Raw genomic sequence first — 23,901 nt, 5'->3', positions numbered from 1 at the left:
CTGGCATGCTTTACTTTACTTTACATGCTTTACTGTAATATGTTATTATGTGTGTAGACTGGGGTGTGGGTCTGGCCAGAATGTGGAGCGACCCGTGATTTGTTGCTGAGCTGGAAGGATGAGGGGAGGGGTGTTCAGCATGGCTCGTAGGGAGCCCCCAAATTTTGTGTTACGCCACTGACCGTCAGTGTTGTTGCCATTTTGGTTTGGGGAGGTTTGCTGTGTCTCGTTTGTCCCCCTGCAGTCGCTACTTACTCCCAGTTCGTTTTATGCTGGATCCCCTTTAGCCTGGTGTCTGTCTGGGATGATCAGGGTGGGTGCAGGGGGTCTCATTTTTATTTGTGAATGAGATTCTCCGTGCCTTTCCTGACTCTGCTTCATTCTGCTTTGCTGGCTCTGGCCAGATTCTCTGTCAGAGCTGAAATTCGGCAATGTAAAAGAGAAAACATTGGCCAGAAAATATTCTGGGATGTATTATAAAGGGGTGGTACCAATGGTACATTTGTGGCACATGGTGTGGGTGGTGTTCAGTGACTGGGCCCACCGTCAACTCCGACTGCCTGTACCTGGGAAAGCATTGGCTCTGTTTTTTTGTCCTGGTGATATTCTTGCCCCAGGTTGAGAGGGGTCTCCATCCTCCCTTCTTAACAGGTTCCTGGCCCTGCCACAGCATCCACATTCAGGCTCAGACTGGCCTATAGGACAATAGGACAATGGCTAAACTGGCTTTCCAAAGTCGGGCGGTTTGGTAATATACTGCACTGTGCAACTAATCATTTTGACCATTGTTACTAGCTAAATATAATTTAAATACACTGTTTGCGACCAATGTTTACCCACAACTCCCCTTGGTTACTTCTTAGTCTGTCACGAAAAGTAAATTGCCACATGCCATTGCGTTGCCATTGCGAGACACTTTTTCATTGGTGCCCAGGACAACTTTATAATCCATTCCAACCTGGGTCACATTTAATATCTGTTATTTAGCAAGGATACAATATGATCTATTTTGTTACCTATCAGCCTGGCAACCAAAGTGGGCTCAGACCTCCCAGGTCCAGGGCTGAAAATTAGCTCAATATCTGCAAAATGTTAAACTTGTGAAGAATTCCACCAACTCCAAGCCTGGGAGTAGCACTGCTATTCGTATCTTGCAGGGCAAAGTGTTCCATCTCCAGGGAAGGGGCAATCAGGGGGGAAGCCTTGTCTTGTGCTTTGACTGAAGGCGATAATTCCAAAGCAGTACCTGTTTACATGAACTATTGCAGGTGATAACGCAAAACGTTTGGTGCCAAGTCAAATTTGATATACTTTACAAGCATACACAACCCAGCTGAAGAATGCCTCTTTATCAAAACATTCAATTAGCAATAGGGCAATTGGTGCCAGCCAATCAAAAGGCTAGAAACACCTGGGTTCCATTCCTTCCTCCTGGGCCACTCCCCTGAGCTGTCATAGTTCCACAGCCTTTATCCTGGGCCTTGCATTCCCCTCACCCCGCTAACCTCCCCATTCTGTTCTTACCCACCCTCCCCACGGCTCCACAGTCACCCTACTAACACCCACTAATATGGCCTTTGGCATTTATCCTGATTCCCTGGCCAGGTCCCGTCCCAAAAGAAAGAGAAAAGGGCACTTCTGCCCGTTCTGAGGAAAGTAGGAGAGAGTGACAGTTGATAGTCTTCAGTGTAGAGACAATAGTGGGAAAGGGAGAATAAGGAAAGTGATAGCACAAAGAGAGTGGGGGGGTTAATTCAATATTTATGTATTTATTTGTTTGTCGCTGAAATAGAGTGACGTTTGAGAGTCTTCAGAGCAGAGAAAATAGTGGGAAATGGAGAATAAGGAAAGCGATAGAAGAAAGAGAGGGGGTAATACATTATTTATTTATTTATTTGTATTTGTTGCGGAAAGCCCACAGGCATCGGGGCACTGTGACATTCACACAAAAGGACGGCCATAAAAGACGAGGCAATGGGGCAGCAGGAGAAGTGGGGGAAGTCACTCGAAGAGGTGTGTTTTCAAGGTATTTCTGAAAACTGCCTCAGATCTCAGCGTAGAGGGAAGGGAGTTCCAGAAGATTGCTGCTCTGACTGGGAAGGATCCTCCCCGTCCATTTGTGTGCTTATACTCAGGGCAGGTAATCTGCCTTTTATTAGCTGGACAAAGGGTTCTGGTCGGCCAGTACTATGGAAGAGATGTTTTTAAGTAGGTAGGTGCTTATCCAAAAATACACTTGTGCACCAAGGGTCCCAGCGTGAACAGTATCCTTTCCTTGATAGGGAGCCATTGAAGGCTGTGTCGATGCTCTGAAATGTGTGCACGCTTAGAGACTTTTTTAATGATGCGTACTGCATCGCTTTGAAGAACTTGACATTTGTTTATGCTAGAGCTTGAAGCTCCAATCAACAAGGCATTACAATAGTCTAGCCTGAAGATAATAGTAGCTCGAGCTATTGTAGCACTGTTCCCTTCAGAGACGTAGGGACACATATTTCTCAGGAGATGGAGATGGTAATTACAGCTTTGACTCAGCAGATTAAATTGTGCTTGGAGTTCATGCTGGCCTCCACCTGGACCGCCAGAGATTTTTCTTTGGTTTTGACCAGAAAGATGTTATCAGCAATAGTATGAGAGGGCTTTGTTGTCAATTAAACAATCCCTGGTAGACTCTAAGACCAGATGGGTGTCATCACCATAGTTGGTGAGAAATATGCCCAAATTGTTCAGAAAAGAACAACGTGACCTTGTGTAAAGGTTAAAGAAGGGGGATAGACTAGCCCCTTGGGGGACTCCGCACCAGATATGGGCCGATGGGGAAACTGCTGGACCCCACTGGATTTTGGATTTGCGTCCAGATAAATAAGAGTGGAGCCAGTCAACCGCCCCCTCGGAACATAATCCCAGATGAATTAAGGAGTGTAAGAGGCGTTGGTGGTCCACCAGATCGAATGCCGCAGAAGGATCCAAAAAGAACAGCAGACCCGCATTGCCCTCATCAGTTATTCCTAGTATGTGAGATTGTAGATCTAGTAGATCTGTCTCTGTGCTAAAAAGTGATTGTCTATCATAGAGAATGTTGCTCTTCTCCACGAAAGCTTGGAATTGCGCACAGGCAAGTTTATCTTAGATCTTAAGTAGAAACTGGCAATTTGTTATGGGTCTGAGATTACCCGGGTCTGAGATTATGGGTCTGAGATTACCCAGGTCCTTTGGGTCTAAGTTTTTTTTTTAATAGTGGTGTGAGTACAACAGTTTTTATCGACTTGGGGATACTACCATCTCCAAATGAGGCATTGAAAAATCAAGTACAAAAGGGGGCAAACAGGTCTCTATGTTCTAGAATTAACTTCGGAGGATATTTTCCGAGTATGATGTGGGGTGCATGGATGAGAGAAGCTTCTGCATATCAGGAACAGCTATAGCTGAGAAGGAAAACGGTTTGATTCCTTCTCCTCTATGTTCCAAGCACTGTTTCTCGATAGGGGTTGCCGCATTGGGCAGATCCTCTTTGATTTTCTTCCTAGCCTTTGTTATTTTAGCCTCATAGACTGTTTGTACTGTTATTACATCCAGTGAGATAGGGATGAACGGGGTAAAGAGAGCCTTTGGCTTCTCCAGGAATCTTAAATTTCAAACAGTTTTTTGGGGCGGTTGGAGGCCTGACTTATCTCAATGTTGTAGTACTCCTTTTTAATTTTAATAAGTTTATTTTTGTATGTTTTGTCAGAATCCTTCCAAACCATTTTATTTTATTTCCGTTTAATGTTTTAACCACTAGGATTCCAATTTATGTTTCTCCTTTTTCATCATTTTATGTTCGGGGCGGGGTGAACCATTTTGTATGGCGGGTGTTGTCTCTTATGACTTTGGACCGGAGGGGGGCTTGTTCATTGGGCAGTTTCAAGAAACTGTCATAAAAAGAAGAAACAAGACGCTCCTCGGAGTCCCCACTCTGAGTTTCATTAATTATAGTTGTTAGACATTGGGAAATGTCCTGAGCTTTTATCCTGTTGAATTTACGGTTAATAATAACATTGGGGTGGGTTAGTAGGTTTAACCGCAGCCTCCGGTAGTTGGAAGGGAAAGCTAACAATGTAGTGATCGGACCAAATACAAGGAGAGATTCGGTCAATGACAGTGGCAATGTTTTTAGTGACCAGTCAATATTGCTTGAGGTTCTTGGCTGTCGTAGGGTCAGTATGTATAACTTGAGAATTCAAGTTATTTAGAGTTTGCTCCAATTCGATAACTACTTTTTCAGTCTCTTCCCCCATTCAGTATTTCAAGTCACCTAAGTGAAAAGAGGCTTTATTCTGCCCCTCGAGGGGGCCTAAGATCTGAGAGATTTCCTCAATGAAGTCAGGCAAAGCCGGTGGAGGGCGGTATATAAGGATGAAATTCACGTGTATATATTTGGAGTTGGAGTCATTTTCACGTCAAGGATATCGCAGCCTTGACAAGCTATGGGAGAAGCAAAGAGTCCCAATTCCGATTTTGCTATGGTTGCCACTCATCCCCCATAGCTCTGTTCTCTGTTTTCACAAAACGTACAGAAGCCGGGTAGGACAGCCAGATTGATAAATGGTCCCCTGGTTTCTGTGAGAAAGAAAAGGTCAATTTGGCTGTCCAGGATTAAATCATGGATGTCTTGAGCAAGACTAATTAACAATCTTGTGTTCAACAAGGCCGCTTGGAGATTGGTTCCTTTAACCCCAGAGCTAGATGGAATTTGGTTGAGAATGGTTGCTTGTGGTGGGGATGTGGTATCCTGTGTAAGAGTATTGGTGTGATCTTGCTTAAAAGCGGAGGGACTGCTTTTTAACAGGCTGTGATCGACCATTTGACACCGACTGGTTGGGGCGGTCTCAGTACTGTGGTCAGCTAGCGGTCTGTTTGTGTCTTTATGTATCTAAAAAAAAAGGGGTGAGGCACTCATTAGAGTCTTTGACCGTCGGGGGAGCCTCACTGTGTTTAGGCATAGCATCAAAGGTAAGCCGACAGTAATCAGTATCGTCTAATTTAGAGTGCTTAAGATTGTCAATTAGCATGATTCTGTTTGTACGCAGAAGTGCGAGAGGGGGGGACTCATTAATTGAACGGCCCATGGTCTACTGGTACAGAAAGGAACACTAATAACAAGTGGAAAGTCAAACAGTACCTGTTAGGTGGAAATCCAGCGGGAAGAGACTCTGAGACGTTGATAACGATGATGAATGCCAATGACTGGGCTTGACTCTGGTGCGGCGGCGCTGGTGCACCTGGTCACGCGATTTATGGACAGAAAGGGAGGCTGGGAGATATAGTTCCGTAGCAGCACGAGCTGTTTGAAAGGCTGGAGAAATAAACCTAAAGTGCTGCTTCAAAAGAGAGTTATCAGCCACTCAAATGCAGCGCAGCACAGATATCAGGTACAGCTACATAATACAGCTAATAAAGGTAACAGTCATTACAAAACTCACTGCAATAGTGCACTGTGTGAACACTCAGAAGAAAAAATGTGCACGAGGTCACAGGCACACTTCAATTTAACAAGGATTCTTCCAGATACAGGAAAACCATTCTATCTGGGAATGATTGAAGAGCAGAGGGAGAATGAGGTCTGGAGGGTTGAAGTATAGCAACACAGACAGAGGAGAGAAATCAGAGAGGAGGGAAAACCAAAGCAGGTGTGTTTTATTGAACATGCAATGTTTTAGCACCTGGATCGGCTGTGTTGGCAGCACCGTAAATTGTCCTTAATTTCACTTTGCTCTTTTGCAGCCACTGTAAAAAAAGAAAAAAGAAAAACACTGTGTACTGCCATTTCACAGCTGTTGTCACACACTGAGTCAGATTAGAAAGGGAGAGCATGTGTGAACACATTGTAGCTTCCGGCTCCCTCAGTCACGCATCCCTCTGCTGCTATAAGGACATCTGTACAATTATTGCTTACTAGTAAAGCTTTCCTTTCTTATCCAATTACTGATCGGGGCAGAAGTGTGCACCATCAGGAAAGGCAAGAGAAGACTCTTCAAGCCCTGTGACCCTCTTAGTCTTTATAGATTGGGAGGTCCCGGGAGGACTGTACATGCCTTGGTGTATCTCTATGTGCCCAAGCGATAGAGAACAGCCACAGCCACCAATACCTTGCAACTGCACTTCACTTTCGCAATGACAGCGTTGGTGCATCACTCATTCACATCTACCTGGAAGTACTTACCTGATTGAGCTACCTGCACATTCTGGGCACCCTGACAGATCATTCCAGAGCCTTGCGGATCAGTCAAGCTTTGAAACCAGAAAGATCGGAGTGGTGGTGGGAGAATCGAATGGTACAATGAATCCTTTGCCCAGCGTTAGAGTAGTCTCAGACATCCTAACTGGTGTGTATCCACCAGGTCCACATTCCGCTTCACTCTAGGGCCATTGTCCGCGGCTTTCTGAAGCTTGACTGTAGTGATCAGCACACTCTTTGTTCTTCTGCTCTGTATCTGTTGGTTGCCCAGGAAAGTTCTTGGTACTCTTTGTTTTTTCTGGGAGCTTGTTCGGTTCTATGTGTTTTTACTTTTTTGCCAATTAGGTTTTCCACCAGAATGCAGGGGAAGACACCACCTCCCCCCCCACTCAGATGTGTCAGCCAAAGGTATTGCTAACAAGCATTACGCGAGCAGTGGTGAAACATCGAGTTCTGGTGTTCCCAGTTCATATGGCTGGAAAGGTCCATGTGACTATACGAAGAACATGTAAAAGCATGGTATGGCTGTGTAAGTACCTGGCATACAACAACCTGGCCAATGGCAGTTCTCTGGCTTGCCAAGCGGGTGTTGGGGGGAAGGGATTGAAGGGTTAGAGGAAATCCAGAGACAGTCCTGCATTTTGAGGTGGATGGGGGTTGCAGAGAAGGCCCCAATTCCTCTTCGCCCTCATGTGCCAGCCTGTTTGTTGCAGACCCTTATCTCCAGCTTTGCCTCATGTCTCAGACACTGCCCAGTGTGTCCTTTCAATTTCAGAGACTACCAACCAGCCTGAGGCAGAAAGTCAACAAAGAAAGGCAATAAGTAAAATCAGCATCAGCGCACCACACGCAAAGCGGAAGAAAAGGGACCAGAAAAGGCAAGAAAGGAGAAAAGCTGCAAAGAGAAACTAGAGCCCCGTAGAGACCAGGCGGCAGCAGTGCAGCACTAATGGAGAGAGACAGAGAGAGCGAGAGACAGAGAGACAGACAGAGAGAGAGAGAGACCGTGTGCAGTCTCCCAAGTCAGGGGCATATCTGATTTGGGGGTACAGATATGGAGGAAAGGCAGAGGAGACATGTCTTTGGTGCGTGGAGTGCCTGAATCACGATCAGGTGTCACCAACGCCTTGCACCAAGCCTCCAGAGAGCCCCTTGAGATTCACAGCTTGCAGACAAGATGGATTCCGAGAAGGAGCCTGAAAGTAAGGGCTGGTGCTGATCCTGTGCTGCAGGAGGGCTCACCATCAATCCATCAAAGTAGCAGGCGACATGGTCTACCTTTCCTGCAACTGCCTCCAGCCTCACTGCAGCATTCAACATGGATTGAGAGGACCAGAGGAAAGGCAGGATTTCTATTAAAATAATGCATTTCCTTAATCTATTCTAGATACTAACAGGAGACAAGAGAACCCTAATCAAACTCAGGTAGATAAGAATCCATTTGGCGTAAGTGAGCCACTTTGTAACATGAGTTTTGTGAACGCTTGGCAACACGTGCTCTCATATTTATGAAGGCAGCTTGGGGGCGGGGGGTCTACCAGCTCAGAGGACAGGCCGGCACGTGATCGGGCATGTGCGCGTTATCTTCCCTCTTCTCAGTAGCTTAAAGTCTCGTGTCACAACCTGGTTGATAGCCAGATGGATGGATAGGATTGGAGTGGAGTGGATCGTGAGAAGATTAATGAAATGGAAGAAGGGAAGACATATATCCCATAGGCACTTTCCCGGTAATGGCAGATCCATACGACGGTGGTAGTTTCCAGATCAGACACTGTTTACCGCATGTTGTTAAACAGCGGTAGAACTTGACCTCTTCAATAAAGAGATACACTAGAAACTAAAGATATCTTACATTTTCAGTTACCAAAATCCAAAAAGAAATTCCTTTTGGGGAGCAAAGGTATCCCGGTATGTAAAATCATGTTATGATGTCTGCATTGTTTTAATGTGCATTAAGGTGAGTTTATGACAGGTAGAAGCAACACAAACATCATGGATGACTGCATAATGTGTAGGCCCTGGGGCTGTATGCTGTTTATTTTCCTTTGAGCCATCATTGTGCCAATGTGGTGACCGTTCCACAGCTAGATCTGCCCAATTTTTATTGCACACCGTCATTCTGATGCAAAATAATATGTCTTTTTGGAGTGTTTTTGCTACATTTCAGCAAACTTACTGTTCCGGTGCTGTTGCATGAACATTTTAACTAGTAGGTAACATACAGCAAACCAGCCTGACATAAAACCCTTGCCCTAGTTGGGGTATCCCCGATGACATCCAAAGGAGATGACACCACTGTGCCCTGCACAGACATGTCATAGGCATTCATGGGGCCCCACTAATGAGCCTGCCCCATGATGCTGTGCTGTAGCGCACAGAGAAGACTCATTGGAAGGATGGCGGAGGGATCCAGCAGGAGATAAAGGAACAGACATGGACCAGCCTAATAGGAGCAACATTGAGGAGATGATTCTGGGTGGCACAGTGGCAAAATCCAACGGTCTTGAGGACAAAGGAGTTGACCAGTGGTTCTGGAGGTGGAGGGGGAACAGTCTGGGCAGAGGCAGGGAAATAATCGAATCGCCTTCTGCAGTTTGGAGACTGGAATGAGATGCATCTAGAAAACGTAAGCAAGGAACCAATGCAGTAGGCGGGCACCATCTACTCAGGTCCGTCTTGCTTATGGGATGCAGTCGGGATATTGAAGTATAGGGTAGAACCCACTGGGCCAACACAGAAGGCAATCAAATTAAAAACTTGGTCACTAGGGGATTGGGAGAATAAATAATAGTTAAGGGAATGTGTGCCTTATTCTCATTCCTCCCCAGTATATCTGCAACTAAAACATCTGGGAATCCAGAAGATCAGGTCCTCCCACTGTGGAATTATTAATTACACCTGGAACACACACCTGTAGGACTCATGGGGCCATTGGTGTCATGGTGGGGCAGATGACATACATACTAAGACTACCCTTTAATACTATGTGTGGGTCAATGCTTCATTGCAAATGTTTTTGTTTTTATTTTGAAGGAATGTTCTGCGTCTTGGTAACCGGCCATTCCCACGGCAGACTTCAGAACTAGACTACCAGTGTTCCCCGCGGACCTGGTCCTACAGCTGCCATTGGCAGTCAACAGGGACAGATAGTAATTGATCCGGTCACATAAATACCAGGTTTACCCTCCATGAAGCTCAGAGCCAGATAGAAGCAAGGCATGCGGTCATGTTGGTTTATTGGAAGATCACGGGGTTTTTAGGGATTAGGAAGGAAGGAAGTCTGAAGGGGTGAGCTGGTCACCATTGCTCACGCGTAGCTACTGATAGGAGTGGTCTATTGAATCCAATATAATCTGGTGCAGGATCTACATATCAAGGGAAGATCAAAGTCATGGGAAATGTGGCCAAGATCAGGGGGCCTAAATCACATTAACAACGATGATGCTAGGATAGGTTTGGACATGCAGCTGTGTGACCATGAGTGAGAGCATCTGATGATTGGCTGAAGTCCTCGCCAAGTATGAGCAAAGGGAGGGAAGGACAACAAGAACTTTTTGAGAGCTTCCCAAAAATGGGGAACATCCACATTTGGTACATCAATGTTGGTGAGGTGGATCAATTGCAAATTGGAATGAGAGAAGAGTATTGAGTGAACCCTTTCCCCTCAGTATGAGTGCAGTGAGTATGGCATTGGCATTTCTTAAGTTATAATCATAATTTCTTTCTATTTTTATAAGAGCAGAGAGAACAGCCTCATCGTGACTGTGTCCGCCTAGGTAGTTGATGAGAACACAGACGTTAAAAGAGGAGAGATATGATAAATTGTGTGTAAGAGAAGCTCTGCGAAAAAAACAATCATGTGCGGGTGATAAATAAGATGATGGATGTAAAAAAAGATAAAAGATAATGAAAACAAACAAGGTAAAGCAACATAACACTACACCCTTTAACTGGGAAGCAAGTACCATCATAATCCTGGAAAAGCATGTCTGTGGGGGCTCAGTGCATGAGACCATACCCCTCCTTATTCCTAGGTTAGAGAGTACCATTTTGTTATTAAGAAAAGAGACTCAATTGGAGTCTGTTGGTACTGTGCTGAGTAGAGAATTTGCTGTTGAGTGCGGTGGGAAAGCAGTGCATTCATGAGGATTGCTTGGCATACACCTATTAATTAACAGTTTGGAAGAAAACATGCACGTATTTGCTTTTTAATAAACTTTAATCACAAGGGTTAGATCAACCTATGCAATCTGAGCTTGTGATTTTCAACTCTGTTCAATAACCATATAGGCTTAGGCCTAAGGACAGCAACAATAGCACGGTAGTTGACACCAGATATCAGTAAACACCACAGCAGGCTGGGGAACAGTATACAATGAACACACCTACCATCTTCATACTTTTTAAAAATCAAGGCTGAAGAGGATCAGGGGCTGACAACCTTGGAATGGGACAGACTGGCAGTGGTCATCATAGGAAGGACTATACATTGGCTCATCTGGATCTTTAAATTGGGTATTAATCGTTTTTTAAAGGATCACTTCCATAATAAGGGTTATCTGACCACTTAGGAGAATGAAGGATACTTTGTTGTTTGGCCAGTAGCCGTTAGCGATTATTCCATGGTTTCATGACCCGAGCTATACATTTTATGCTTCAGAATCATTGACTCATCAGGTGGAAAAAATCACCACTCTCTTCTAGCAGGCTGCAGAGGGCATCTTCCATTTCAATTTGGAGTTTGGAGGGCACACAGTGGAAGCACCCCTGAGGGCACATCAGGCAAAGCAGTTGCCAGTGTTCTGGTTTGGAGAGATTTGTGTGGATGGTGAAAAACTGAAAAGCTGACAAGCCTCCCCTGAAGAGTGTAGCTAGCGTCTCGGATGTAGGCCTCTTAGGATTCCATTACGGATAAATCCCATTGGGCTGAAGTAGAATCAATAGCTGGATCACTCAACAGTCCTGGTAGTGTTGCATGAAGTTTTGGTTGGCCAACTTGGAAATGACACATGCTTGGAGATATTGACTTCTGATAGCATCAAGGAAGTTTAAATCAGGTATAGGATATATACAGAGAGAGAGGGTGCTGTTTCTGAAAGTGTTGACCAATATTTACCACGGAAGTTGGACAAGAATAGTGTTCTGACCCAACTTTGTATGCAGCAATTTTATGTGAAAATATGTCCTGGAATTCTCCTCTTGATTGTTGCAGTGACAATATAGATATATATATTAAAATATGGAGACTCAGATCCACAGTTATAAGGGCTAAAACCACTGTTAGCCTTTTCTTGTATCTGCAGGTCACAAGCTCTGTTATTCTGGGCTAATCGTAGTGAGTCTCCAGTAGTGACCTTTGCAGTTGCTTACTCAGTCTGGATACCCCCTGTGGCACCACTTTTAGCTATGCGTATACATTCTGGTTGATTGGAAGGTATTTCTAAATGTGTCCCCTGCTACTCGAGGAAAGGGTGAAAAGGCAGAACCCGCAATCATTGGAGACAGGGGTTGACCCCAGATTAAAAAGAAAGCACAACAAAAAGTATATCAGCGATGCTTGCCCTGAAGGATAAAACAAACAGTGCTGCGGCGTAGGTGTCATGAGGATGATATTGCAGGATGAGGCTCCTTACATGATGGATGGTTTGGAACCATATCAGAAAAAACGTACAGGTCACACACAAGGGAGAAGGTGGGGCTTTTATGATGTTATAGTATGTTAAAGGTTCTTATACCATGCGCTGTCACCACCTGCATGGTCCCTTGGCTCTCTGGCGGATCTGTAATGCAACAGGGTAAGGGGGGAGTAAGTTAATAGGACTGAGCAGGAGAGCTGAGCAAGGGAGCTGTGATGTGCTAATGGCCGCTTCAGTTCGGTTTACACCGTTGGCTGAGCGTAGGTGTGATTTTCGGTTGGTAGCCCTCATGTGCTGTTGTGCAAGGCTATGTGTGGTTCATTTTTGTGGTCTAGTGAAGTACGTGCGGTTTGTTGTGCGGTATGCTGAATAGTTCAGACATCACAAAGTGAAGTAAATCCGGTGCACAATGGCTACATGAAGGTGCCAAGAGAGTCACCTGTGAGTTAGCGCTTTGCAAGTACCCCCAGTGACGGAGAAGAGGACACATAGCGAGAGGAAACAAGATGGCCAGAGGAAGCTAGATGGTCCCTGAAGGATGGGCTACTGTCACAAGTGTCACATCTGTCGGCGCACATCAATGCAGCATGCTTCAGAAGTGCTGGCCAGAATCAATTGGGGGCAATCACCCGACACAGGAAGCCTTTCGGAGGATAAAGTCAGAAGGAAGGGCTCTTGCCAATGCTTTTCTCCAAGGACTGAAAAGAGAGCCGTGCTTGTCAGTCCGTAGATAATTGAGGGCCAAGGAGACAGGTAACGTAGAATGGAAAGTCACCCATTGGAACTCTTGGCTTGCAGAGGCGTTGGTCTACAGGCTTTATGATCCCATTGAAGAGGCTCCAGCCATCACAGTGTGTGCCACACAAATTACCCCACTCACTCGCTCACCCAATGGGCCAATGGGAACCTTGCTGGAATAGAACTTAGTCATCATAGGAACTACCCGGGTTATGAAAAGATACAGAAGGGAGGTGGCAATGGTGGCAGTGACCTTCCCTGCGCCCCAATTCAACACTTCAAGGTGTCTCCCGCGTGCTAGGTCCAGGGAATTTGTTCATCACCATCTGGAATGCGCGCAACCTTCAGTTAATTATGCATCATTTGTGGCAACAGTAATTATGGTATGGGAGAGAGAAGCAGGAGTGCTGCTAGCAAAGGCAGTTATTATGTTGCCATTCAGCCTGTTGCCATGTCATTTCCTCAGCTCCACGCTATTGTTTTTTTTTCTCATTCAACAACTCTTGCGTGAATGACCTCGGCCTGCCCACACGTTGTGCCATATACTGTGCAATGTTGGTGCTGGTTAGTTCATTCCTGGAATGGAAATTTAAGCAGACAAGTGACCTAGAAGCGGCCATGAGTTACTAAGATGGTTTTGTGTGATTATAAGAGGGGCCAGTGACGTATGCCGTCATTTAAAAGTATGTCAATGAGATGAGTTGTTTCCTTGGTTCCAGATCTGGATCATTGTGGTTACGGGATTCTACGATGCATACGTCACGCCAGGTGATGATGACTGTCGCGCCTGACGATGATGACGTACTGTGGCATCCTTTCAATAAGCATTGACATTTTTTCTAGACAGCAAAAAGAAGTCACTGCAACTTCTGCAGTTCCGTATTGGGTAACTCCATTTTACCACAAGAGTCATTCCACTGGGCAGACCCATTGCCAGAAGACTAGCTCCGTCATCAGTAGACCTGGAGAATTAGAAACATTACACAAAGCTGTGTGAAGGGAGTAGCTGATCACCTTATAGTGTGGGACAGACTTCACACTAAGTTATTATAATTGTGATTGGTTATTTATAACCTGCTTAATACCGAAGAGGTTTCTAAGCAATGACCCAGGATTCGAACCTGTGTTGATCTGCGTCGTCTTGGAACGAGCACATTGCCACTGAGCTATACTACCCGTCACAGTTTTGTGGTATAAAGCATAGAGGGGGTTGAACAACATCCAGCGTGTGCAGGGAGCTCTATGATGGTGCCTCAGCTGGAAGAGCGTTTGGTATCACTATATTAAGCTGCGGGTGTTCCGTTGGGTGGTCAGGAAGTGGCTGTAAGTCGAATTGGCCACTGGCATGCATTTTGTGGAGCTGTTCCTGATCCATGTAGGAGTAACAATTTCGGTAAACTTGCACACAATATAGTTTGGTTAGGGCACCTCACATTCATATATTGAGGGGTTTAAGGGCACTGGTGTTGCACTGTTTGGAAAAGAGCAATAATTTCTAAGGAGGATTTATTTTTTTGGTTGCCCAAATCAAGTAGCTGTTGCTTCATCTCTTTGCCAGCTAGAAAGGTTTCAGATATTGCCCCCATAGGAATAGATGAAGTTGCCCCCACCCAACCTTTGGAAGAATGGGCGCAGAATTAAATGTCTTGGTGCTAGATGGATTTTATGGGATTTAATAAAATGGAAATGCAAGACTTGGGCCACAACAAGTATGGCGTCAGTGACTTTCATTGCAAAGGCCTGGGCCAGCTTGGAATGAAGGCGACAGCCTCTTGTAAAGGCTGCATTGCTAGCATCCCTTTGGGATTTATGGGTGCTGGGCGAAGAGACATGATCACGCTGCCGCACAAAGCCCCTGGTGAGGCTTGCCCATTTTACCCGTGCACAAGCCCTAACAGTGTTGGCATCCTTACCCCCGGCCTAAATGAAATACTAGGCATATTTCGCCCCCTGTAAGAGGCTGTCGCCTTCGAGTTTGCCAACTCTATCCTAGGCAGCAGAGAGGTCAGTTGCAGGCTCTAGCGCTTGAGTAAAACTCACTTTTGGAACTACATTTTAAGAAAGTCCTTGTACAATCTCCAATTAATACTAAAAGGAGAGGGAGAAATAAGGCCAGAAGGGCAGCACAGTGATATCTCAGGCCAAGGCCCACCATTTCAGATTTATAAAAAATAAAACAGCGCTGTAACTCTTCTCTCCTGGAAGGGTTACACTCTGTGGCGGGTCAGAGAAAGGAATCGGGCTCACATTCAATACTTTTTACTCGTTTATTTAAATAATAAGAAAAATGCCCAACTCGCCCTCTTACTATGGGAATCTTCCCTACCTAGCCAAACTAACTAAGGCTGCTCGTCTGGCGTCAAAAGTCCAAAGAAAAATGTCCTCAGTCCAACACCTACTACTGTCTGATCCTACCACTAAAACCAATTACAAAGATTGCCAACATCTATATCTTCTGGCACCTTCCCTTTAGCCGTATGTCATGGAGATTTATTTCCAGGTTTTTTCCACTTGCAACAAGTCTGATTTTGCCACTAGCTGGAACCTATTTACTAGAAACTATTGATCCTGGTTCCCATTGTCTCTTTCATGAGCATCTGTAGTTCATGCTTTATATGCATAGGTCAACACAAACAAGAGGTTACCCCAGTCTAATCAAAACGCCTAGGTCCAATGGGGGTCAATAAGCAGAAACACAAAAAGAAGTTCCTATGCGTACAGTGTTAACAATCAGAAGCAAAAAGCAATATAAAAAGTTTATTACAAAATCAAAGTGCATACAATAATTGCAAACTGATACAAACAAGATAAGTACAAGTATTAAATACATATATCCAAATACATAAAAAACATATTTGAAGTACTTAGCCCCAGTACCAGTTTGTCCATTTTCTTTTGATCAGTTCAGACCTGCCTGAAGTCACCTCCTTCTTGAAGGCACTCTTCTTCCAATTAACGGGTGCACTTGGACCTCCTAATCATGTGTCAGCTGAGGTGACTGTCTTCTTTCTCCTTCTGGGGCGATGCCCTCTTAGCACACGTGATCACTCTGAATAGCGGGAGCATGCCTCCTTTTCTGATAACTCCATGCTGCATCTCTATTGCATGAAGGGGGAAAAGACAGGTGGCGCAGTGTCAACCTAGCACCCAGTATTGGACGCACTTTTACAGAGACCTCATTCCAGTTGATGGACTTCTTTCCCTGACACAGCAATATCAGCTCACAAGCCTGGGAGGTCAGAAAGGGGAGAGGATCACACTTAGACCTGGGATCCTCCCTCAAACCAGAACCTTAAACTGCCCACTTTTAAGAGAAGAAGGCATGGGAAATAAAATAAAAAGATAGGTCAGAGCAGATCGAAATAGATCTCACCCGAAAGAGAAATGTTGTACCTTCTGCCATTGGCACACTCCTCTACCAAAATGTGCCTTTTTTCCTCCCACTGCACTGAGCGCAAGCCCCTGTTCCTCTTGTTCCTCTCTAGATGTGTCTCTCTCTCTCTCAGTTGCCATGTTGCACGTGGCGGTTATCGGAGTAACCGCTAGCCTCACTTTCAATGCAATACTCAGCATTTTTCAGTCAAGCGACAGATGGCAGCTCACTATGAGTCAGCGCCAGACGGCTTCTTGATACAGCGTTCTTTTACACAGAGGTATGTTACATATGTACGTGTCCGCTATGGCCATGGTAGTGCACATTGCACCGGCAGCAGGTTTACTGTATTATACAGTGTTAACGGAGTTTTCGCAGAGTTGTGGTTGTACTGAATACTGAAAGGAAATGTTTGTTATGTTTACTTAGGTACATGGGCGTACTTGAACGAAAGCTACGAGGATACACATTACAATATATACAGAGCGTACTTGGTAAGGTCAGAAGCATGCATATTAGCAAATTTCGCATGACTGGGACGTTGGTACCCACAATTCAGGCACAACAATACATTTGTCAGACTAACACTCTGGCGACATGCACGGTCACACTGAAGGTGTACAGTTACATTAGTAGACACATGCACCGTAACAGTATTGGGTGAACATATGTAAACACATGTAAACATGATGACTATTGGCATGGTCAATGAAGAATATTTATGTATCTCTCCCTTTTTTCCCTCCCTTTTTTCCCTCCCTCTCTTTCTTTTTGTGTACATGTATGTTCGTTGTACGTGGGTACCCTGTTGATTTTATTGTAATTCTCTTTGTACATGTTTCATTTGCTTGAATATGGTACTTTTTACTTGGTTGTATTTCTGAACTGGAACAATGATATACTCCTTGTAATTCCACACCACTGCACTTTGTTGTTTACTTTGTGGCTATTTACTTTGATTAGGAAAGGCCCTGATGAAGGACTACATAGTCCGAAATGCATTGGCCATTTGATGATGTTGACTTATAAACAACGTCAGCACGCTACATTTTGAGAATAAAATACACTATTGAAGAATTAAATATTTGTTCAACTTGGATCCATGGAAAATTGAAATATTTGATAAATCCTGTTGGGATTAAAGGGCGTGTGGGCCACACCGCAGACAAGATTGTTGAGGTCATTTTTCAGTTCGGATTTCCAAGGATACCATTGAAATTCACCATGGCTGAGTTGCCAGAGATGCTATTGAATTTCATTATCGTCCAATTGTCTGTAATGCCATAGGTGTGTGTGATTCTTTTGGGAGCACCTACTCTTGTATTATGTTCACTCATGGTTTGGAGAAACATAAAACCGAAAGCCATTGAATGTGCTGTAACCTTAATCACAGTGCAAACAGGAAGAATCTATTGTAGTGAGTTGTGATTGAAGAAATCAGAGCGCATTCTGTACTGAGTCATTATTCTTGACTCGGTTGCTTATTGAAGAGGCCGCTGCCCTCCTAAAAGGGCAGCGCGTTAGCATTACAGCTGCTGCTGAAGCTCAGGGACGTCATTTCATGAAAATGCCAGGACTAGCGGAAGTGACACCACATCACCCTTGACCTCTGATGATATCACAGGAAGTGGTCATTTGACCCAAGCTACAAGTGAAATCACGGAAAGCGATGGCACACGACCTTCAGATGCGTCTAACACCCATGTTTCCAGACACTCAGATTTCAGCCAGACATAAGAACCAAGGCATGTAGGGAGGCAAGATTTGTCCATGATCACACATTTGAGGAATGTCATTTTCCAGATTCGACGTGGGGCCTACATGTAAAACATACATCATGCAGTACTTGTAACAGAGTAACCGAAATCTATAACGCAGGCTAGAGCTAGTGTATGAAACATCTGTAGATCAATGGACACAGAAGTACTATTTATCTGTGGCATTGATCTGTTAAAAAGCTAAAAAAGCACTGACCTAGGGAGGTGTGCACTGTCTGTTTACCTAGAACCAAAATGCAGCAGGAGCAAGGCCTGGAAATTAAATAATTGACCAGGATTTAGTAATAACAAAATTCCCTGCTTATAAATCTATCTATGATTCAGCTACCTCTACGGTAGAAGAAACCTATTGTGCTGCTGTAAGCAGAGGCCATCTATCTCTGGGTGCATTTATCTTTAAGTTATGTGAGAAGCAACCACATGTTGTCCCCCACAAGCCAGAGCTGAACATAACAACTTAATGTACTAGGCTTTGATACATGACTCTTCTTCAATCTTTTTTAACAGGGTGAAGTGTGGGAGGGGGCAGCACTTCCCTCAAGAGCGAGGCTCAACGCATCTACGATTTTCAGAGCCCTATGTGCAAGGTGTGTTATTCAATGACCACCCCAGGACCGGCCCATGAATGAAGCTGCCACAAAGCCGTTCCCAAGAAAGTGTTGTGGTGGGTCACTCCATGGCTCTCTCACTTCTGAGACTCAGTGTCCAGCGCTTATTGTCTTAAACAGTGTTGCACCAGAGCAGGGTCCTAGTTGAGTTTGGAGCCCCTCTCAACCATTCAAATCACACCTGAATGCATGGAAGGTGAACAGAGCCCAGTCAGAGGTGTAGCACAAAACCTGGGCCCCCCAAGCTCCTTAAAAAACCACAGGGCACGCCACACCCCGGCCCAGACCACCACGTGTGTGAAATGTCCATGAAGATTATGCTGTTGCAGGAGTTGCACACATCCAAGTGAAAGAAGTAAATATGTCTTTTTAAAAAAGCTTATATGTTCCACCTAGTGTGGGGCGGTGGCTGGTCCCCAAATATACCAACCACTAGTGGTGGTTGGTGAGTTGTTTTATTAGACGTGTAAATATTTGTATGTGATTGCGACCGAGCATCGCGAGGAGGCCAGAACTGACGAAAATGGCTTTGGTAAGTTTGGGGGGATTCTTCCCCCTCCCATGAGAACATATTTTAAATAATGGGTTGAAATGGTGCATTACACAGCACAATTTCTGTGGAAATTTGGGTAAAAGGCCAGATAGTTTGCAATCAGTTTTGTAGGGTGTAGGGTAACTCATGAAGAGTACAATAGATGCAAGTCACCAAAAGTGCACAAGGACATTTCGCAAATGCATTGTCATGCCTTTCCCTTCATTATATGCCAGTATAAAGAAAATGTTCATGCTGGCTGTACCCATACGTTTTCATGCTGGCTTCACCAACATATGCTAGTATTCCCATGTAAGAAAATACTCATGTTCCCTGCAAGATGTTTTTGCATATTATCATTACTGGCAGTAGGCACAAAGTTAGCTCTACCAATATATGCCACTACTCCGATGTAATGAAATAGTGTTAGTTTGGCCATTAAAAGTAACATGTCACAATAACAAAACCTGTCCAAACTGATTCCAGTGTAAAATAGTCTAGACCCATAAGAACACTTATCATCCTTGCTTCATCATAGATGCTCAGTTAATAAAAAATCATGCTAGAGTAAGAAATATACAGGCTGCTACTTAAAATGTCAGTCTATTGAGGTAATACTGCTTATCATGCTTGCCTTATCAAAGATAAGAGTAATACATGTTATGGCACAATAAGCAATAGCTAGACTGGCTGTACCAAAATGCCAGTCTAGCCAGGCAATGACACACATGAACCTGGCTTTAGCCTAAATTACTAGTAAAACATGCAAAGTCAATAAAGGATGTGCCATACATGATCTAGGGCCTTAAACACACAACACACACACATGCCGTCATCCCCTTTCACTTGCCCATACATCTCCCCTTACATTCATTCACACTGCATTCGCCACACAGGCATGCACCCACCCACCCAGAACATTCACACACACAATCACTTTCATACCCAGTCACCCACCAGTCGCTCACCCATATACCCTCTCTCACATGCACTCACACTGCACCCACAACATGTATACACACAGTCACATTCCTTCTCACTCACCCACCATTCACTTACCCATAAACCTCCCACATCCACTTGCACTGCATTCTCCACACAGGATCACACCCACCCACCCATAAAACTCAAACACAATATTACATTCCTACTCATTCACCCACTAATCACTGACCCATACACATTCCCTCGCGTCCACTTATACATCTTTCTTCACACAGACATGTACCCATCTAACATTCTGAAACACACTATCACTTTTATACACATTCCCCCACCAGTCACTCGCTAATGCACCTTCTCTTACATCCACTCTCACTGCATTCTCTACACAGGCACAAACCCACCCATCCACCCAGAACATTCAAACACACACTATCACATTTCTTCTCATTCTCTCAGCTCTCACTGATCCACAGCACATACATACAATTAAACACACACTTGACACATGCAAATATGCATCACAATCCCTTTTTAAAATCCTTCTTATCTGTTTTTCCCACTTCGGTCTGTCCCTCTAGGCCACCATGGGCTCCTCTGTGCTGCTCACAAACAGGAACTAAGAAGCTGGGAGAGCTTTCCTGGATATGAGCCAAGGGGAAACCAGAGGAGAAGGGGTGGAGCTGAGCATGGCATGTGACACGTGTCACATGTCACGGTCAGCTCCAAACCCTACTCAAGCACTTCCTAAGCATGTCTATGGTGAAGTCAAATAGGCAGCATAGTCTCTAGAGCACTTGACGGTTCTGAGGGAAAACCAAATATCTTTGCTTGCGGTATTCAGAAGCTGTTTTCATGTATTTTTGTTTAGCCCCTCTCACAAAGATTGGTAAGAAATAATTTGATTTCTCACAAGAGTTTCTTTGATAATATTGTCAATCGTAACACTGCATATCTAGTGGCACAAACATTCCCAACTCAAAGCTGCGATGTGTTTCGCACAGTAGCATGCTTCCTCAAGGCTTCTTAGTTACTTCCATATAGATCCTTAATACCATCATCTCAATGGTTCTACGTAGAACCTCTAAAGTAAATCACCACTGTCAGTGGCCCTATTGCTGTTTGTTTGTTGACAGATCCCTAAAATCTGGCTACCGCCCTTTTCCTTAAAACTCTGCCTCCTCTTTTCAATGGCACCCTAGGTGCCAAAACACAGCAGCCAGACAATTCAACTCCACATCAAAAGGTCTCTCTCTGTCTTCCTGCATCAATGAGGGGCACTTGGCCAATGCACAGCCACTACACTAAGGTCCACAAAGAAGTGCATCTGGCTCCACACTCCATCAGAGTGCACTGCAGCTCCTGATCTGGCTGCTATGGCTCTATACGCAGTTGAAAAATCAAGGTGAGATCTTTGCTCCTTACCAACTAAATTGATACTCCTCAACATTGCCTATCAATGCCTGCCAATGTATCCATATTTCCTGAGCTAGTTGACACCCACTCCCTTAATAGACCACATTCCAAACCCATTTTATGGGGTTCAGGGCACATGCTGGTACTGAGGGTGACGGCCGAGATCATTGGCAATCTAATCTCAGCTCTCAAATGGAAATGCATCCCAGGCTGCCCTGGCGTATGATGCTCCTCTTTTTTTAAGCTCGAGGCATGCATTTAGATTGAGTTGATTATCACCTGGCAGTTCTGAAGTCTAAGCTATGATAATATATATATGTGAGGATGGATGTTCATACAGTGGAGAAGCAGACCACAGGCTGTTCAAGGCCCTTTAAAACTCAGCTGTGATTCTGAAGGCCCTATCACGTTTCATTATTTGCTTTTCTAAAATGCAGAATCCTCACAGGGCCTCTGGGAGCTGTGTAAGCAAGGATATCAGCTAGCGGGAACACAAGTGGTTTCACAGAATGAGACGTGTCTATAAGCACAGGGGTTTCCTGCCTGTGGTGGGGGCGTCGGCTTACAGATCAAAGCCCGGCTCCAAGTTGAGAGCTCTGAGCTCCCCACGCTGTCTCCAGTCACCAGGAAGGATATCTCCCATCATAAAAAGCTCTGTTATGGAAGAGGGGGGAAGGCTGATAAATGGATCAACCTTCAGGATATGTGACTGTGGAGTAAGCTATTTGGACGGTATACAAGGACGTCATTTAGGGATAGCCAGGGATACCCCTGAGGTCTCCCTTGCTACTCCTAAAAAAAGGTTTTTAAAAAAACTTTTTTTTCTTTTTTTTTTTTTACAAATTGAAGCTCCTGGCCTGTGGCCAATGCCATGTGGCTATTTGAGCTATTTGTCCTTCTGGAATTCCATACAATAATTGCTAGACTCATTAAAGGTTAATTTCAGGTACACTTCAGGGGATGAGTCACTGATTTAGTCTGCTCTGAAACACCTCAAATTCACAATGCAGACAACATCCTCCAAAAAGCATTACAGTAGAATAAGCATCCATTTCGGACTATGTATTTTGCTTTTCAAAAGTTGCAGTTATAGCATGTTTTTTCTGCCGATACATATGGTGATGTATTCTTGTATGAATTGTATATCACGTTACAGTGATATTGTAATCATATTTTTCATAGTGTACTTAGAAACAATGCTATGTGATGTCACTTCCTGTTTTGTCAAGGCGTAAACGCAGGGGTGGTCCTGAGAATTGAAGTGTTCTTTGTGGTAATGGTGGGTGTCAGAAGCCGGGAGCACGTATGGGTTTATGAAGACAGATGGTGGGCAAATGCATCAGATGCCTCTAATTTAATACTTCCTGAAGGGTAAACGTCAATAACTCACTTGGAGGAAGAATAACACTTGCAATTTAGGGGTGCCAAATGAGGGCCAGCTCCACGATAACCTGTGAAAGAACATCAGATCTGCACCAGATGTGGCTCAGGCATTCAGCATGCCTTGTGTAAGTATAGCCTGTGGAGCAATTAGTCCCTTTGCCGTGATAGTGCAGTCTGTGGTCCAGTGTTACTTGTGTCAATTTGAAGGAAACCTATGAAGAGGACTGGGTGTTGAAGACTCGAGCAACACAAGGGAGCCTCAACTGGGATCCGGTGACCTGCAGACAGCGTCCAGGACAATTTAATTCTGTTGGGAGACAACATGTTACATCTCCTCAACCAGAAGGCCTCTTTGCCTTATCCCATTGCTTGCTGTTATGCTCTGCGCTGCATAGGGATTATGCACTGTTTTTCTAGCTTGAGCTGCACAATGTGGGTTTCTCCAACAGCAGCTCTGCTGATTGTGTCTGACTTGGGATATTCCAGTGCAGTATTCTGCAGTTGTCAAACTGAAAGTATACTGGGATTGTGCAAACTGAGAATAACGTGGGTTTTCGTGCAACTGGGAATAAACTGGAATTGTCCAAATGGGAATATAACTGGTGTGCTAAACTGGGATTTCTACTGCGATTGTCCACACTGGGAGCTCACTGGAAATGTGTAATAATAAAGAGCGACTATAACGGGATCGTATTTGCTGGGATACAGAAACAAACAGACCATACTGGGATTCCAGAATGTGGAATATACTAGCATAGTGCAAACTTGGAGCACATTGCATGAACTGTGATTGTCAAACATGTTCTGTCCTGGGATTGTGCATTCTTGATATATACTGTGATTTTGTACTAGGGGTTATCTGGAACTGTGTTAGGTTGAAATGTGCTCATACTGGGATTCTGTAAAGTAGATGGAAAACTGGGAATATGTTGCAATCGTACACAATGGGTGGTATACAGGGTTTGCACAAAATGAAGTACACTGGGTTGGCCAAATGGAAATATACTGATATATTGGAAAGTTTAAATATATTGGGATTGTATATTTTGGCATTGAGGTGTGCTGTGCAAATAAGGAGGATGATAAGATTTTGAAAACAATTAATATATTGGGATTGCTAAAACTGGGGGTCGAGACTGGAATTGTCAAAATTGCAATATGCGGTTGGAAAAACTTGGAATATGCTGGAATGGTCAAATACATTGGGAATAGCTGATATTGTGGAAACAGGAACTATCTAAATGGATATGTACTGTGATTTTGCAAGCTGGCAGAATA

General features: G+C 44.4%; 1 protein-coding gene across 4 annotated transcripts in view; it reads left to right on the top strand.

Moving 5' to 3' along the window:
* LOC138452691 (leucine-rich repeat-containing protein 4B-like) overlaps positions 1 to 23,901 on the top strand; it is a 1,036,288-nt gene that overhangs the window by 712,966 nt on the left and 299,421 nt on the right. The window contains exon 4 of one of the 4 annotated variants that reach the window (XM_069605055.1): positions 16,394 to 16,458. The exons of the other annotated variants lie outside the window; for them this stretch is intronic. The gene's annotated coding sequence lies outside the window, so the exon portion shown is untranslated. The remainder of the gene's footprint in view (positions 1 to 16,393; positions 16,459 to 23,901) is intronic. 4 annotated transcript variants of the gene reach the window in all.

This window comes from Ambystoma mexicanum, chromosome 1p (assembly GCF_040938575.1).
Source record: "Ambystoma mexicanum isolate Mex_15411 chromosome 1p, UKY_AmexF1_1, whole genome shotgun sequence".
Classification (NCBI taxonomy): domain Eukaryota; kingdom Metazoa; phylum Chordata; class Amphibia; order Caudata; family Ambystomatidae; genus Ambystoma; species Ambystoma mexicanum.
Note: the sequence above shows the minus strand (reverse complement) of the source record. Positions and strands in the feature narration are given on the sequence as shown.